The following is a 14,767-nucleotide window of genomic DNA, read 5'->3' on the forward strand; positions in this document are numbered from 1 at the left end:
AAAGTGGAGTGGTCTAGGCAGAGGGAACTGAAAGTGCAAAGGCCCTGGGGTTGGAGCCTGGAGGCTGATGCAGCTGGATCCATGGAAGTGAGAAAAATCCGGGGGTGGGGGGGCAGGGAGGGGTTGCCAGTCACCAGGGCCTGAAGAGCTTTGCATCCTGACTGGAATGGAACCTCTAGAAGGTTTTGAGCAGAGGCATGACATGAGCTGAAATTTTTTTGTCATATGTAGGACTTAATGAATAGCTATAAAGCCGACACTCGTGTGACCACCATCAAAGTCCAGAAACAGACTGTGGCCAACATGTCAACAGCTGCACACGCCCCTTCCCCATTACAGCCCCCACTCCCCACAGGCCACCCTGGTTTCTACAACACTTGCTCCGTTTGTAGTTTACTACCTCTGTGCTCCTTCCTAAAGGAGTAAGGTTTGACATTGCCTACCTGCCAACTTTCTATAAGTGGAATTATACGATTTGAAGTGTGTATGCCTGGTTTCCTTCACTAAACTTGACTTTTCTAAGATTAATCTATGTCGTTGCACACAGTAATGTTCCTTCAGTTTAGTTGCTATATAATATTCTATCATTTGCTGCTGATCACCTAAAATTCTACTGTTGATGGACAGGTGGGTTGTTTTCAGTTTGGGGCTATTACTGACAATGCTGCTATGACCATTTTTGGCCAAGTGACCTGCGTGGCAGTCCCTGGGATCTGACCCTACGAGTTGCTGGCCAGTAGTAGGGTATGCAGGTCTTTGTGCAAGATAAAGCCAAACTGATTCCGGAGGGGTGGTAACTACTCACATTCCCACAGTAATGCCAGTCTTCACCAACGGTTCATTCTGTCAGATGTTTCAATTTTGTCAGGCGGGTGGGTGTGCATTTTCCTCTAGCTAATGAGGCTTCCACCACTTCATATTTCTTTTTTTTGAAATATACGAAGCATTATGATTTGCTATTGTCACCACGCAGTGCAAATGGATCACTAAAGCCTGTGCCTCCCTCTCACAGAGATTCTGGACCCTTCGAGCAACATCTCCCCTTCCCCGGCCACCCCGATTCCCCAGCCTCTGCCAACCACCATTTTACTCTCCACTCCTATGAAATCGACATTTTTGGAGACCACATTTAAGTGAGATCATGCAGTATTTGTCTTTCTGTGCCTGGCTTATTTCATTTAGCATAATGTTCTCAAGGTTCATCCACGTTGTCACAAATGACAGAATTTCCTTCTTTTTTAAGGCTTAATAGTACAAATTGTGTATATGCGCCACATTTTCTTTATCCATTCATCCGATGATGAACACAGGTTGCTTCTGTGTCTCAGCCTCTGCGAATGATGCTGCAATGGACGTGGGAGCACAGATCTCTCTCCAGCAAAGTGACTTCAATTCCTCTGGAATGACACCCGGAGTGGGACTGCTGGATAGTGGCTCTGTTTCTCTGAGGACTCTCCATGCTGTTCCCCATAATGGCTGAACCAATGTGCATTCCTACCAGCAGTGCAGAGAGCTCCCTTTTCTCCCCACCCTTGCCAACAATTGCCTTTTGTGTTTTTGATAATAGCCATTCTAACAGGTGTGAGGTAATATCTCATTGTGGTTTTATTTGCATTTCCCTGATGATTAGTGCTGTTGAGCATCTTTTCATATATTTGTTGGCCATTTCATATATTTCTTGGTCATTTGTATGTCTTCTTTTGAGCAATATCTATTTAGATCCTTTACCCATTTTTTTAATTGGGTTACTTGGTTTTTGGCTATTGAATTGTTTGAGTTCCTTATGTATTTTAGATATTTTTTTTTTTTTTTTTTTTTTTTGGGATAGAGTCTCACTCTGTTGCCCAGGCTAGAGTGAGTGCCGTGGCGTCAGCCTAGCTCACAGCAACCTCAAACTCCTGGGCTCAAGCAATCCTCCTGCCTCTGCCTCCCGAGTAGCTGGGACTACAGACATGTGCCACCATGCCTGGCTAATTTTTTCTATATATATTTTTTAGTTGGCCAGATAATTTCTTTCTATTTTTAGTAGAGACAGGGGTCTCGCTCTTGCTCAGGCTGGTCTCGAACTCCTGACCTCGAGCGATCCACCCGCCTCGGCCTCCCAGAGTGCTAGGATTACAGGCGTGAGCCACTGCGCCCGGCCTATATTTTAGATGTTAATCCTTTATCAGATATATGGCTTGCAAATGTTTTCTCTCAATTTGTAGGTGTTTTTTTTTTTTTCCACTCTATTACTTATTTCTTTTCTGTGCAGAAGCTTTTTATTAATAGTTTGATGCAATCTCGTTTGTCTATTTTTGCTTTTGTTGCCCGTGCTTTTGCAGTCATTTCCAATAAATGTTTGCCCAAAACAATGTCATGGAGCATTTCTCCTCTGTTTTCTTCTAGTAGTTTTACAGTTTCAGGTCTTACATTTAAGTCTTTCAACCATTTTGAGCTGATTTTGCACCATTTGCATTCCTCTTTGGGAGGGTGTTTGCTCAAGTTTTTGCCCATTTTACTATTCAGTTTTTAATCGATAAGAGCTTTTATATAATCTAGATATTTGTCCTTTGTTGGTTATATGTGGGCAAATATCTTCATAGCTTATCTTGTCATTATTGTATGGAGCCTTTTAACTAGCAGAAGTTGATTTTTAGTTTTTCTGGTAAAATTCGCCCTTTTTTCTTAGAGTAAAATTCACCCTTCTTTCTATGAGTCTTGACAAATATATCAAATGGTGTAACCACCACCACAATCAAAATACAAAATTATTCCACCCCCTAAAATTCCTTCTTGCTGTCCCTTTATAGTCAACTACTCCACTACCCGCAGCCACAGGCAACCACTGATTTGTTTTTCTGTCTGTAAACTTGTGCCTGTTCCAGGATGCTATATAAAGGGACACATATCATTTGCAGCCTTTGAGTCTGACTTCCTTCACTTAGCAAAATGCATCTGAAATCCATCAATGTTGCATGTATCCATAATTCATTCCTTTTATTGCTGAGTAGAATTCCATTCTTTGGGATGTACCAGTTGTTTATTCATTTGCCTGCTGAAGGGGTCAAAGGGAATTTGGGTGGTTTTCCAGTTTTTTGATGGTTTTGAATAAAGCTTCTATAAACACTTATTTAAAGTCTTTTGTGTGACCCTAAGTTTTCCTTTATCTCCACTCCACACCTAGGAGTAGAATGACTAGATCACATGGTGAGTATACGTTTAACTTTATAAGAAACTTTCAGACTGTTTTCCAGAGTGGCTGCACCATTTTACATTCCCACCAGCTGTGTAGCAGAGATCCAGTTGCCCCACAGTTGACGTGCATAGTGATTGTCATTGTAATTGTAATTTGCATTTTCCTAGTGACAAACATCCTTCTTTGCCATACATATATTTTATTTGAAATTTCTGTTTAAATATTTTGCCTACTTTTTAGTTGGATTGTTGTTTTCTTGTTATTAAGCTTTAAGACTTCTTTATATATTCTGGATACACCCTTTATCAGCTACACATTTTACAAAATTTTTCTCCTGGTATATGGCCCGTCTTTTTATACGCTTAATAGTGTCTTTCAAAAAATAGAAGGATTTTTTTTATTTTTATAAAGTCCAATTTATCAATTCATTATTTTATGGATCCTGTTTTTGATGTTGAATTATATATATTTTAATTTTTGTATATGGTGTAAGATATAGACTGAGATATTTGGAGGGTTTTTTTGTTTGTTTGTTTGTCTTTTGCTTTGCCCATAGCTGTCCAATTGTTTCAGCACATTTTGTTGAAAAGACTGTCCTTTCTCCATTGAATCACCTTTAGACCTTTGTCAAAAGTCAATTGACCACATGTAACTGACTTTTGGACTGTCTATTCTGTTCCATTGGTCCATGTGTTTATCTTTTCACCATATCGTGCAGTCTTGATTACTGTAACTCTTGAAATCTGCTAGTGTGAATCTTCGAAATGGCTTTATTTTTTCAATTTGCTTGACTATTCTAGATCCTTTGCCTTTCCCTATAAGTTGTAGAATTCATTTCTCAATTTCTACAAAAAAAAAAAAAACAATCTCCTGGGATCTTGAGTGGAATTGCATTAAATCTACAGATCTGTTTGGGGAGAATTGACATCTTCTGACAAATGACAAGAACTGACAACCTCCAATCCATGAACAGAGGCTCTCTCTCCGTTTAGGTCTTTGGTTTCTTTCCTCAGTGTTTTGTAGTTTTCAGCATACAAATTTTCACCTTTTTTTCTTTTTTGATGGTATTACAAAAGGTATTTTTACTTTCCAGATATATTGAGGCATACTTGACAAATAAAAATTATATGTAATCAAGGTGTCCAATGTGATTATTTGATATATGTATACATAGCATAACGAATGCCACAAATCATTATGGAATGTCCGATTTCCTCAAGTACTAAGTTTGACAGTTGTTATCTTTGACATTTCACTTTCTTGTTTTTTTGGGTTTTTGATTGCTTTTTATTGTGAAGGTACATCCTCATTCTTTCAAATGAACATTTTGGCTTGTGATTATCTTTCAAATTTTTTTAGAGCAATTTTTGTGAAACCATGGACAAGTCATAAATTTGTGTTATTTTCAAATATGAGTTCCGTCTTGGAACCAATGCAGCACAGACAGTTTGAAATATCAATGATGTGTTTGGGAAGGATGTGGCTAATGAACACAATGTACATCAGTGGTTTGAAAAGTTCATTCTGGTGATTTTACTCTTGAAAATGGACCACGTGTGTGACCTGAGACCAAGGTGGATAATGATGAGCTGAAAGTGAATGGAAGAGAATCCATCTCAACCCATGTGTGAATTAGCAGCAAGGTTTGAGGTTATTCCAATAATACTGGACCATTTTAAACAAATGGGCAAGGTAAAGAAGCTGGATAGATGGGTACTGCATGAATTAAATAAACATCAGAAGAGAAATCATCTCGAAGCTTGCCTTTCTCTGCTGTCACGACATAAAGGCAAGCCATTTCTACACTGTATTGTTATGTGTGATGAAAAATGGATTCTTTTTGACAATTGCAAGCATTCAGCATGATGGTTGGATAAAGAAGTGCTGAAACACAGTGCAAAACCAAATATTCATCAAAAAAAGCTAATGATGAATGTTTGGTGGTCCAGCGCTGGTATTATCCACTGCAGTGTCATGAAACGGGGTCAATCCATTACAACGGATGTCTGCTGCAACCGGTAGGATGAAAGGATGAGGATGCTTGTGATCAAGCAGCCGAGATTGGTCAATAGGGACAGGCCAATCCTCTTGCAAGACCACATGCTGCAAAAAACAACACTGCTCAAACTAGAGAAGCTGGACTTGGAAACTCTCTGTCATCCACCATATTCACCAGACCTTGAACCAACTGACTACCATTTCTTCCAGACTTTGGACCACTTCTTGCAAGGAAAAATATTCAATTCTCAACAAGCTGTGGAAAACGCCTTTTGCGATTTCATCGCCACTCCCTCTCCAGGTTTCTGTGCTGCTGGCATAAGCAAGGAACCGTTAAGACAGCAAAACTGTGTCAATAGTTTAAGCACATTCTTTGATTAATTGTACTGCTTCTTGTTTGAGATATAATGAACTACACTTTTGATTCAAAATCAGACATTTTGTATTTAATGACCTAATAATATATCCATCATCATCCATAGTTGCCATTTGCATGGAGGGAGGTAAGGATACTTACAATCTGCTCTCTGATAAAACTGCAAGTAAACAATACAGTATAATTGACTATAGTCATCATGTTGTACATTAATCCCCAGAACTTACTCATCTTATAACTAAAAGCTTGTGCACTTTGACCAACATCTCCCCACCTCCCCACTCCCCAGCTTCTGGCAACCACCATTCTACTGCCTGCTTCTATAAATTCAACTTTTTCCCTATATTTTCTTCTAGAAGTTTTACAATTTCAGGTCTTATACTTCAGTTTTTAATCAATTTAGACTAATTTTTGTACATGGTGTAAGACAAGGGTCAAATTTCACTTTTTTGCATGTAGATATCCAGTTTTCCCACATCATTTATTGAAGAGATAATCTTTTTTTTTTTTTTTTTGAGACAGAGTCTCACTCTGTTGCCCAGGCTAGAGTGAGTGCCGTGGCGTCAGCCTAGCTCACAGCAACCTCAAACTCCCGGGCTCAAGTGATCCTCCTGCCTCAGCCTCCCGAGTAGCTGGGACTACAGGCATGTGCCACCATGCCCGGCTAATTTTTTCTATATATATTTTTAGCTGTCTATATAATTTCTTTCTATTTTTAGTAGAGACGGGGGTCTCGCTCTTGCTCAGGCTGGTCTCGAACTCCTGAGCTCAAACGATCCGCCCACCTCGGCCTCCCAGAGTGCTAGAATTACAGGCGTGAGCCACCGCGCCCGGCCTGAAGAGATAATCTTTTCCCCATTGGTTATACTTGGCTCTCTTGCCAAAGATTAGTTGACCATATATGTGTGGATTTAATTCTGGGCTTTATTTTTGCCCATTGAGTTGTTGGAGCTCCTTATATATTCTAGTCATTAATCCCTTGTTGTCTTGTATTATATTCTAAAGGCTTCAGGATTTTGCCTTTCACAGTTAAGCCATAAGTATAGTATGGATCATGCTACCTCTATGATGACAGCTATGACTTCCCTAAATTGGTTATCCTTTGGAACACTTTATGGCCCCAATCTGGTCCCACTTGTACTGTGCCTTGGAAATGCAGCTAAAACCCCTATTGTTCATCAGGTGAATTGATGAGATACATACCCCTGTATCTCCAGACTAAATGTGTGTTTTGGCTCCAGGCACCTTCTGTTTATTGGACCCCTTTGCTGAAATCTCAGCTCTGGTCCTCAGAAATACATCTAACAAATATGTGCAAGAACTCTACTGGAAAAACTCTAAAATCTTATTGAGAAACATAATAGGAGACCCAAATAAATGAATACCTTGTTCATGAATGAAAAAGCTCAACATTATGAAGATGTCAATTCTCCCTAAATAGATTCATAGATTCGATGAAATTCCAAACAAAATCCCTACTCACTAGCCGAGTCTCAAATTTTTCCATTTCATCTAAATTTTCAAATTTGCAGAAGGAAAATATAATATTCGTTTATTATCTGTGATGGAGTACCTCTTTTCATTCCTGATACTGGTAATTTGTTCTTTCTTTTTCTCTTTCTCAATTCATCTGACCAGGGAGGGCTGTTGATTTAATTAGTGTTGGCAAAGAACAAATAGTTGGCTATGTTTATCCTTTTCATTGTATGCTTGTGTTCTTTGGAAAGAATTTTAATACAGAAATTGTACACCCATAAACCCTTCACTTATATTTGTCAATCATTAAGATTTTGAGACACTAACCTTTTCTCTTTATGTGTGTGCATACACATACAGACTTTTTTTTTTTTTTGCTTTATCATTTGAAAATAAGTGGCAGACATGATACTTCATGCCTTGTGACATAATAAAAATACATATATTTGATTTCTGCCTCTGGTTCCTGACATAGAGCTCCTAAAACTCTTGCAATTTCCTGAGTGACAGGGGTGCTAGGAACACCTTTTGTTCAAATATTTGGTCTTTGATCCAGTTCCTGACACAGAGCTGCTAAAACCCTTATAATTTCCTGAGTGATGAGGGTGATAGAGATGTTCTATATAGAGCTCCTAAATTTCTTTGATTTCCTGGATGATAAGAGCATCTTTTGTTCCAGTGAGGTGACTCTTGGTTGGCTCCTGGATGGCTTCAGGACGGAGGGCTGATCACCAAAGACATCAAAGCCTTGATTAGGAGCTTGGAACTTCCAGCTCCACCCCATCCTCCAGGGAAGGCAGAGGAGCTGGGGATTGAGTTGACAATCAATCAAGCCTATATGATGTAGCCTTTATAAAATTCCTTAAAGTACAGGGTCAGAGAGCTTCAGGGTCGGTAAACACATTCACGTGCCAGGACGGTGGCACATCCAATTCCATAGGGACAGAAGCTGCTGCATTTAATACCCTTCCAGACCTTGCCCTATGCACCTCTTCATCTGACAGTTCATATAAAGGAGATGTATCCTTTATCATATCCTTTATAATAAACTGGTAAGTGTAAGTGTTTGCTGAGCTCTGTGAGCCATCATAGCAAATTATCAGATCTGAGGAGGGAGTCATGAAAACCCAGGTGGACGGAAGAATGGGTAACCTGGGGACCCACTGCTTGTGATTGGTGTCTGAAGTGCATGGGGACAGTCTTGTAAGACTGAGCCCCTAACCTAACTCCAGGTATTTAGTGCCATAACTGAATTGTAAGAAATACAGCTGGTGTCTGGAGAGTTGGAGAATTGGTTGGTGTGGGAAAGCACACACACTCGCACACACACACACTCTCTCACTTGGTGTCAGGAGTGTTGAGAGTAAAGAGTTTTTCCTTTTACCCCTAAAAACTTCAGCATGATTCTTAAAAATAAGGACATTCTACACAACACAATTGTCATCCTCAAGAAGCGGAACACAGAGCTCATATGCAGATTTTGCCAATTATTTCAATAACGTCCTTCATAGCTGTGACACTTGTTCATAAAAAGAATTTGTAACTTTTTCTTCATGTTCTAGCCACTGGAACAATTCACATGGCAATGGAACTTTCCAGTACACGAAGGTTTGTTAAAATTCCCCCATGAAATCTTCTATGCCTGGGGTTTATTTGATAATGTTCTCTATTTCTTTAATGGAAAATGATCAGTTTAAGCTTCCTGTTTCTGCTAGGATTCCTATGTCATCTCGGTTTTCAAATTTATTTTCATAGAATTGTACAAAGTAGTCTCATGATATTTAAGAATGTCTATACACTCTTTTATTGTTTATTCCCTTTTTGTAATTTCTTATTTTATACATTTGTACTTTCTCATTCTTTTCTTGATGAAGTAAACTATTTTGAAATTTTTTGAAATAATTATTAACATTTTTGTTTATTTAGTAGTTACATTGTTTTTCCATTTTCTCCCTGATTAATTGCTGGTTTTTTCCTTCATCATCTCTTTCCTTTGCTTTTTGTTTGTTTACTTTGTGTTCTTTTGAGTTGGGAACTTAATTTTGTTATTTTCCTTCTTTCATTTATATTGAAATTAATATATATATCAGGCCATACATTTTCTCTGAGTACTCTTTAAATGTATCCCATAAATGTTGACATATAGTATTTTTATTATTATTATTTTGAGAAATCATATAATTTGGGTTTGAATTTCCCTTTTCCTCCAAGAGCTGTTTCATAGAATTTTGAATTTTGATTTTGTTATTAATTTCCAGTTTTATTACTTTGTGATCAAAAAGTGTTGTTTACACTATTTCTACTTTGTGTAACTTACTGATGTTCTTTGAGACCTAATAAATAATCAATTTTGCAACTATTTCACATGCACTTGAGAAGAAGGTATTTTCTCTATTATCACTGCATAAAGTTAAAAATATACCCTGCAGATTTACTTTATTGATTTTGTCATTTAGGCCTTCTATGTTCTTATTTATTCTGGTCCTGTGGAGTGAGACATTACCTCGAGGCAGTGATAGCCTGCAAGCTCACTGCCTGGAAAGCTCTCCCAGAAGCCATGGAACAGAAAGGATCGCGGACCAAAATAAGGTGCTTGAATCACATGGTCTATTAAATTGATTTAAAACACACAGCAAGAAGCCAGGGGAGAGAGCTGGAGTAGGTTAAAATACTCAGGACAGGCTGCCGGCCAGATAGAAAGGCCACATCCGACCCAACCCTGGGTTCTGACGTGCTCGTCGGTCTTGACCTCCTCTCTATGGCATCAGCCTTTCCCGCTGGTGCTGTGGCCGTGAGGACCAGAGCTGGCATCTCAGCAAGGGGCCCAATAAACAAAAGGTGCCCTGGTCAAAACATACACCTAGTCTAACAGGGCAACAGGGGCATGTGTGCTTGGGTGCAGCTGTAGTTACCAACTAACTTGCTAAACATGGGGGGTTTACCTGCATTTTGGGGGCTGAGTCCATGTGGGGCTGAATGGGACCATGGTGGACTTGCCAACGCGTGGCCAATTCAGGGACCAAACAGCTGTCATCCCACAGGTGGTGTCCTCCATGCCTCCACACTTTCTATCTCTTTCTAACTATTAAGTATCTCTATAGTATCCCTGTCCCCTTCTTAGCACATAACGTTTTTACAAGTTACTAACTTATTGTATATATAACATTTAATGCAAGCTATTCCTATCTACACTTAACACATCATATGAATTTCATCCATTCAATTTCTTTGTTTTACAAAGTAGACTTAAGTGTTCTCAAATAATAGAACAAACACAAATTACAGGTGTATTTTATCTTGGCTTGAGAATGGTACAGAGTCTCTTATTTGTTCTCTAGTTCTTCTTGTACCCATCAGGGTTTCTGTGGCTGCTGTGTTATTTATGTCCATAACTGTCGTGTCTACATTTTGTTTTTATTTTTACTTTTTTATTTTTTGAGACAGAGTCTCACTCTGTTGCCCGGGCTAGAGTGAGTGCCGTGGCGTCAGCCTAGCTCACAGCAACCTCACACTCCTGGGCTCAAGCAATCCTGCTGCGTCAGCCTCCCGAGTAGCTGGGACTACAGGCATGTGCCACCATGCCCGGCTAATTTTATATATATATATATATATATATATATATATATATATTTTTTTTTTTTTTTTAGTTGTCCTGCTAATTTCTTTCTATTTTTAGTAATGATGGGGTCTTGCTCTTGCTCAGGCTGGTCTTGAACTGCTGACCTCGAGCGATCCTCCCGCCTCGGCCTCCCAGAGTGCTAGGATTACAGGCATGAGCCACCGTGCCCGGCCCGTGTCTACATTTTGAACTGTTTCTAGTAACATCAGAAAGCATCTAGGCTGGGCTGGGTGGTTCACGCCTGTAATCCTCTGGGAGGCCAAGGTGGGAGGATTGCTTGAGGTCAGCAGTTCTAGACCAGCCTGAGAAGATCAAGACCCCATCTCTACTAAAAATAGAGAACAATAGCCAGGCATGGTGGCACACAACTGCAGTCCCAGCTACGTGGGAGGCTGACGCAGGAGTTTGAGGTTGCTGTGAGCTAGGCTGACTCTGTGGGACTCTAGCCCAGGCAACAGAGTGAGACTCTGTCTAAAAAAAACAAAATAAAATAAAATAAAATAATCCTTTTTTGTCATGTTTAAAGCTTTTTGGGCTAAATTCTACCTTTTCTGAAATCAGGAACATCACTCCTGTTCTCTCATTGTTTCCACGTGTACGGTCGCCTTCTTTGAATGTTTGGTCTTTCTGGATCAGTGCTGGAGGTGTGCTTCTAACTACACATCATAGGGCTGCATTTTGTTTCATGAGCCAATTCAAATTTTTTTTTTAATAGGTAAGTTAAGCACATTTACATTTGATTATGTCCTGATATGTTTGGTCTCAACATCCTCACATCATTTCATAGTATATTTGCTGTAATAGATGAGGAGGTGTGTGCCCAGATGCCCCTCCTAGGAGGTGCCTGTCTAGCTACCAGTTCCTTTCAGAGTGTTCTCAGCAGCTGAGAGTCACCTCACCGAAGTGGAGCCCTTGTCCAGGCAGCCAGCACTGGTGACTGAGCAAGGCGGGGAGGGAGGGGAAGACCAGCTTTTGACCCTGCAGGACAGGTGTCATTGCTCACTCCGGAGCTCCTTGCGGCGGTGGCTGGAGCTGTTCACGTGTGTCACGGTTCAACTCTCCCTCTACCAACCCCGCCCCACTTCCTTCCACAGGTGACGGTCCCCAATACACATCTTACATCCCAATCTTAGCCTTTGTGTCTGCTTCTGGGGAATCCAAACTTAGACGACATTTACTGTTTCTTTCCTTATGTAATTTGCTTTCTTCTTTTTAAAATTCTATTTTGTTTCCTCCTCCTCCCCTTTTTTTGGCTATTTGGAATGGTTTGTATTTGTGTTCTGTGGTTATATTTATACTCATATGTTTTATAGTTCATATGTTTTATAGTTCATATGTTTTATAATGTTCTCAGTCTTTTCTTCCATTGCTTAGGCTTTTACTATTTGGTTTCATGACCTTAAATTACATCTTTTTAACTCCTACTTATCATCAATAAGCTTACTCTACTTTGCATTTTCTGTCTTCTTTTCCTTTTGTTTTCTTTTTTCATTTCCCAATCAGTTTCCTACATTTTCTGTCTTCTTTCTCCCACTTTTTAGTTGTGTTATTTATCTAAACATGTAACATATATAAATTATTTTTTTATCACTGTCCCTTTTTTTGTTTTAGTCTTTGATCTATAATTACATATATTCCATGCTCACTATCAGGTGTTTGCCAAAGCCGCCTCCTGGCTGGAGGAGTCCTTCAGTAGACTCCTCGAGAAGGGCTCATGAGTACAGATTTCCCTGAGCCCTTGCCCGTTTCATGCTGTTTTCCTACAGCCTTGATACCTGAGGATTACTTGGCTGGATTTGAATCCTTGGTTCACACTTTCTTGCCCTGAGTTTCTTGAAAACGCTGTTCCACTATTGTCAAGCAAGGTAGGTATTTTTGTGGCAGCCCTGAGAATTATTTCTGTATCCTTAAAATCTAATAATTTTACTAGACTATATCTCAGGCTTGACCATTCTTAGTTTTCCCAAGAACCTGGTGTATCCTAATTTAGGTCTTCTTTTATTTCCAGAAACGTTTCTTGAATTAGAGTTTTAAGGATTAGTTCTCTTCCATTGTTTTGTTCCTCCCCCTCTGGGGCTCTATTTACAGTGTGTTGGGTGTTCTTTGACTCTCTTCTGCATCAGTCACTTTTTCCTTGATGCTTTTTTTATTCTTTGGTTTTTTTTTGTCCCCCTTGGCAATTTTCATGTCAATGCTCTTATATTTTCAGTTAAATCTATTCTCTCTTGAGCTCTTTGTCATGTAGTCTTCATTTTTAAGATAATTTTGTCTTTTCCTCCAATTTTTCTGCATTAAATTAACTCTCATTTCACACTTTCCTGTTTTTTTTTACATTTCTGTTCTGAGATTTTAAATTTCTGATTCGAGAAGTTTTTTCATCTGTTAATGATTGTTTAAGGCCATTTAATTTAGGTTGGGGTATTTCTTTTTAGACTATTTTGGGGGGAAATTCTTCCATCAAATGTTTTAGTTTGATGAAATATTTTAATTCCTCTTTTGGTTTACTTCTCCTAGTCATCTGCTGTTTTGTTAGTAACTTTTTGTTTGTTTGTTTTTGTTTTATTTCATTTTGGTTTTTGTAGAGACAAGTTCTCACTATGTTGCCCGGGCTGGTCTCAAACTCCTGGCCTCAAGTGATCAATCCTCCTGCCTTGACCTCCCCAAGTGCTAGATTATAGGCATGAGCCACCACACTGGTGGTGTAACTTAATGCAATGACAGTTGTATGAAAATAGGGTGAAGTTTTGGAACAGCTTACTGTGCTTCTTGGTTTTTGGAGGAAAGGGGAAGGGTTTTTGTGGCCTCTGATTTTGTGATTCGCTTTTGTTTCTGTGGGATCTTTTAATTTCACTTCTTGTTTCATTTTTTTCCTTCACCACCAAGTGTCTAAGGGACACTTCCCTCTTTCGAATTTCCTGTTTCTCCCCCAGAGGCAGCGACTCCCGAGACCACCATTTCCTCCCTGTGCACTTTGCTCCTCCTTCGCCAGTGGCCCAGCCCTGCCCTCACTTCACAGGAACAGAAAGACTGTGGTTTTCCACTGGAGTTTTTTTTTTTTTTTTAACAATGACAGTTTCCCTTTGACTAAAAGTCATAAAACAGGAAATCCACTCAATCCTCATTCCAAGTTTTGACTCCTCTCTAGAATGTGCCTTGTTCATTCCCTGGTGTCTATATTTTAAGGTTTTCTTTCTTCCTCTTGGTTGCTTTCTCTTAATTTTGCCCAGAATTTATCATTCTTATCTGTGAAAGGAAAGACAAGAGGAAAAAAAAAATAATTAGATGATTATTGCTAAGTGCCATTGATATCTTAGGAAAAGATATCAAGAAGCTGTGGGAGATTAATAGACAATTAAGTCATGCCTGAAAGCCACAGCGCCCCGGGTAGCTTACAAAGAGGGTCTCACGTCCTGTGGCAGGAAGGCACAGAGGCTGAAGCCTGGGCTCAAGACGTGACGTCATGGCTGAGCCCCAGAGGGGTTAAACACATCAGGTCTATCATGTCTAGATCGGGGTCCTGTCTGAGAGAAAAACGGGACCCTGATGCATGGGATACTTACAAATATTTAGCACTACCAAGTCTGCTGAATCTTCTAAGCCTGCAGAAATGCCCGCTCCTCCTTATTTAAAAACAGTCGCTCCCTTCTTGTTTGCAGACGCGCAGAGCTCTGTCCACCACTAGACAGCACGAGCCCTCCCTGTGGCTCGGCCCCCACAGCCCCTCTTCTCTGCCAGGCCTTCAGCTAGTTGCAGCATAACCCAGCCGACGACACACCGCCCCTGATGAGGGGGAAAGGGACCGTACCCTCAAAGAGGCTGAATTACTGCCACAGAGGGTGGAGGAAGGAATTAAAAGACACAGGGAATCCAGAAGCTCATGAGGATATACCACAAACAGCCAGAAGATCCACCAATTTATTATGTTCCACAAGAGGGCCCAGAGGATGTGCAAGCCCCTATCCATAGCCAGTGGGCTGGTGGGCTGGGAGCCATCATCCTAACCAGTTCAGTGACGGCTCCCCTGGAGAGGTGAGGCCAGGGCTGACAGAAAAGGCCCTTACGGAACTGGGTTCCCTGACAGCCATGGGTTGGCAGGCCCCTGCGACGATGGCAGCCTCAT

Source organism: Eulemur rufifrons, chromosome 14 (genome assembly GCF_041146395.1).
Source record: "Eulemur rufifrons isolate Redbay chromosome 14, OSU_ERuf_1, whole genome shotgun sequence".
Lineage (NCBI taxonomy): Eukaryota > Metazoa > Chordata > Mammalia > Primates > Lemuridae > Eulemur > Eulemur rufifrons.